General features: G+C 45.1%; 1 pseudogene; it reads right to left on the minus strand.

The window, feature by feature from the left end:
* The window catches only part of LOC107106369, a 52185-nt pseudogene that overhangs the window by 32421 nt on the left and 15391 nt on the right, over positions 1–4373 (minus strand).

The following is a 4373-nucleotide window of genomic DNA, read 5'->3' on the forward strand; positions in this document are numbered from 1 at the left end:
TTTTGGTGTGCCCACCCTCTCTAAGGAGTGGTACCCATTTCGAACCGCTGGGTGGACGGCGAGCTAGGGACAAGGTTGGTAGCTCACACCCACACGGGGCTAGAACTGACAGCCGTATTGTTCAGCTCAGATGTTACTAACCAGAGGATAAATCCTCTGTGCCACCGCTCCACCTCATATTTTTAACTTAATGTTAATTTAATGTTAAAGCCAACTGATTGGTAAGTGTTCACTGTTGATTAATATATCAGTTACAGTTCAAGTCAACAAAGCAAGGGAACTGTACTTACTTTTTTGACGAGATTACAGGCATGTTTAACCTGGCACCTTGCCACTTAATGCTGTTAGAAACTCAAAAGAGCCGAACTCCCTCCCCCTTTTCTGGATTTGGTGTAGTGGTTAAGCCAGTTTGGTGCAGGGGTTAAGTGCGCGGACTCTAATCTGGGAGAGCCGGGTTTGATTCCCCACTCCTCCACTTGCACCTGGCTGGATGACCTTGGGCAAGCCATAGTTCTGTCAGAGCTGTTCTGGAAAAAGAGCAGTTTCTGTCATGAGCTCTCTCAGCCCCACCTACCTCCCAGGGTGTCTGTTGTGGGGAGGGGAAGGGAAAGAAATTTGTAAGCCGCTCTGAGACACCTTTGCATAGTGAAGGGCGGGGGTATAAATCCAATCTCTTCTTCTTCTTCTTCTTCTTCTTCTTCGTGGCTTCATCATGTGTTCCCTTTTTCATTCGTTTCTTGCTCGGCTTAGGGGTTGGGTCTGTTGGTGAGGCTGTTGATCTCTGACTTGTTTGCATTTGCTTTGGGTTAACGTTTGGATTTCTCATAGTGTTTAAAGGGCAAGATGCTTAAGTGGCGGGAACCACCATCTTCAGGGGTCTCAGCTGGGAGTGGGTCATATTTCAGCATTCTTTGGGTCTTTTGGAGGGGGGTATTTTTGTATTTTTTGTGTGCCGATGCCTGTGAGTGGTTGTTGACTTCTGGTGACTGTTAGTGTGGTGGGGAAGATGTCCAGAGAAGTGGCTTTGATAGAGCCTGCCTCCTCCTCCTGGCCCTGGTGTTCTTTGGAGGTCTCCCATCCAAGTACTTGCCTGCTCAAAGGAGACCCAGCTGTCTTGCTGGAGCAGAAGAAGAATTTCTACCCCGCCCTTAACTACCCAAAGGTGTCTCAGAGAGGCTTACAAACTCCTTTCCCTTCCCCTCCCCACAACAGACACCCTGTGAGGTAGGTGGGGCTGAGAGAGTGCTGACAGAAACTGCTCTTTTTCAAGAACAGCTCTGAGAAAACTTGTGACTGGCCCAAGGTCATCCAGCAGGTGCATGTGGAGGAGTGGGGAATCAAACCCGGTTCTCCCAGATTAGAGTCCGTGCACTTTACCACTACACCAAACGGGCAGAGGGGAACAGGCGATCCTACAGGTTCGAGGGACCCAGGCTGTGACGGGCTTTTGTATGTGATGGCCAATCAGTTGAACTGAGCCTGATAATGGGAGATGTACGTGGGACAAATAGAGCAGCTTCTCTCCCTGGCCCTCACTTTTGAGCTGTGAAAACTAGTTGAATGAAATTAACCCTCTGGCGACTGTCTCCTGCCGCTGTGGAAAAAGGAAACCAGCAGCTTCATACACTATCACAGGAAATGCAGATGGAGGTCGTCGGAGAGGCATCCCTGCGAGGGGGTTGGTTTCCCCCAAGAAAAGTTCATTTCCCTATCTATAGAAAGCCAAAGCTGCTGTGATGAATAGTTACATTTGCACCCTGTCTAGGGATCTGCACTGACCAAAGCTCTTGCGGAAGTTAAAGCCTTATTAGCTGAACTCAACTGCAGAATGAGAGATTTATGGAGCAAACTTTCTGAGAGACTCGTCTCTTCCAGTACAATGAAATATTAGGGGGTCAGTCTTCAGATCTTGTGTCAGCAGAACAAACAGTGAACTTCTTAAAGGGAATGGTTTTATTTCAAATAAAGCATGCTCTTTGTATTAGGTGAGAATCTGATGGTGAAAGTTAATTATACAAGTACAGAAGAATGCACACAATAAAGATCAGGCTGACTAACAATTCTCAGATTTAGCTAAATAACTAAGCATTACAATTTGCTAAGATTTAGGAAAGCCATTCTTTTAAACTGATAGGCAGAAGGCCATGTACAATGAGATATGCTCACCCAATATAAGGTCTTTTCTGATCGGAAGCCACCAGTAGAGAGCCGCATTACACCCTTATGCGACACTCTTGACAGAGGAGGAGAAATACAACTTTTGACCTTGAACATGTGATTGTCTTCCAAATAGAACAGTTGGACCCTAAAGCGATTGTGCAAAGCAGTACCTATGCTACATGGACTAGAATACATCCTGGTAACTGCCATTAAATTCTCAAAGCAAGGTTATAAGACTCAAGGCAGCAGTTCGCAATTCCAGAGCAAAATATCTACAGAGGTTATGAAACTACATAATGCATCAACACTCATAAATATAATTAAAATCATGAATAAGCAACATATTTTCTCTTCACTGTGTGCATCCTTCGGTGGGAAGTAAGGTGTGCCCTCTGATGGAACCTTTTCCCATACTGCAGACATTTCTATGGTTTCTCCCCTGCATGAATTCTTTGATGCAAAAATCCACACGGTTTCTTCTTCGTGTGAATTTTCTGATGACCATTTAGGTGTGAACTCTGACTGAAGCTTTTTCCACATTCCAGGCATTTATATTTCCTCTCCCCTGTATGTGTCCTTCTGTGGGAAGTAAGGTGTGCGCTCTGACTGAACCTTTTCCCACACTGCAGGCATTCATATGGTTTCTCCCCTTTGTGAATTCTTCGATGGGAAGTAAGAGTGCTACTGTGAGCAAAGCTTTTCCCACACTCCAGGCATTTATATTTCCTCTCCCCTGTATGTGTCCTTCGGTGGGAAGTAAGGTACGCGCTCTGACTGAACCTTCTCCCACACTGCAGGCATTCATATGGTTTCTCCCCTTTGTGAATTCTTCGATGGGAAGAGCGAGTGCTACTCTGAGCAAAGCTTTTCCCACACTCCAGGCATTTATATGGTTTCTCCCCTGTGTGAATTTTCTGATGGATACTGAGTTTTGATCTGCAACTGAAGCTTTTTCCACCCTCCAGGCATTTGTACGGTTTCTCCCCTGTGTGAATTCTTCGATGGGAAGTAAGAACTGAACTCTGGTTGAAGCTTTTCCCACACTCCAGGCATTTGTATGGTTTCTCTCCTGTGTGAATTCTTTGATGGGAAATAAGGTATACACGCTGACTGAAGCTTTTCCCACACTCCAGGCATTTGTATGGTTTCTCCCCTGTGTGAATTCTTCGGTGGGAAATAAGGTACGCGCTCTGACTGAAGCTTTTTCCACACTCTAGGCATATATATGGTTTCTCCCCAGTGTGAACTTTGTGATGGATAGTAAGGTGTGAATTGCAACTGAAGCTTTTTCCACACTGCAGGCATTTATATGGTTTCTCCCCTTTGTGTATTCTTTGATGGGAAGTAAGGGTTCCATTGTAACTGAAGCTTTTCCCACACTCTAGGCATTTATATGGTTTCTTCCCTGTGTGCGTTCTTCGGTGAGAAGTAAGGCATGAGGTCTGCCTGAAGCATTTCCCACACTCCAGGCATTCATATGGTTTCTCCCCTCTGTGAATTTTCTGATGAACACGAAGGTGTGAACTCTGACTGAAGCTTTTCCCACACTCCAGGCATTTATATGGTTTCTCCCCTGTGTGAGTTCTTTGATGGGAAGTAAGTCTTCCACTCTGACTGAAGCTTTTCCCACACTCCAGGCATTTGTATGGTTTCTCCCCTGTGTGAATTTTCTGATGAACACGAAGGTGTGCACTCTGACTGAAGCTTTTCCCACACTCCAGGCATTTGTATGGTTTCTCTCCTGTGTGAGTTCTTTGATGGGAAGTAAGTTTTCCACTCTGACTGAAGCTTTTCCCACACTCCAAGCATTTATATGGTTTCTCCCCTGTGTGAGTTCTTCGATGGGAACTAAGGTTTCCACTCTGACTGAAGCTTTTCCCACAGTCCAGGCATTTATATGGTTTCTCCCCTGTATGAATTTTCTGATGAACACGAAGGTATGAACTCTGACTGAAGCTTTTCCCACAGTCCAGGCATTTATATGGTTTCTCCCTTGTGTGAATTATTTGATGGGAAGTAAGACTGGAACTGTCAATGAAGCCTTTTCCACACTCCAGGCGTTTATATGGTTTCTCTCCTGTATGAATTCTTTGATGGGAAGTACAACTGGAACTATAACTGAAGCTTTTCCCACAAACAAGGCATTTATATGGTTTCTCCCCGGTGTGAATTCTTTGATGGGAAGTAAGTTCTTTACTAGTCTTGAAGCTTTT

Source organism: Gekko japonicus, unplaced genomic scaffold (genome assembly GCF_001447785.1).
Source record: "Gekko japonicus isolate JY-2015 unplaced genomic scaffold, Gekko_japonicus_V1.1 scaffold5166, whole genome shotgun sequence".
Lineage (NCBI taxonomy): Eukaryota > Metazoa > Chordata > Lepidosauria > Squamata > Gekkonidae > Gekko > Gekko japonicus.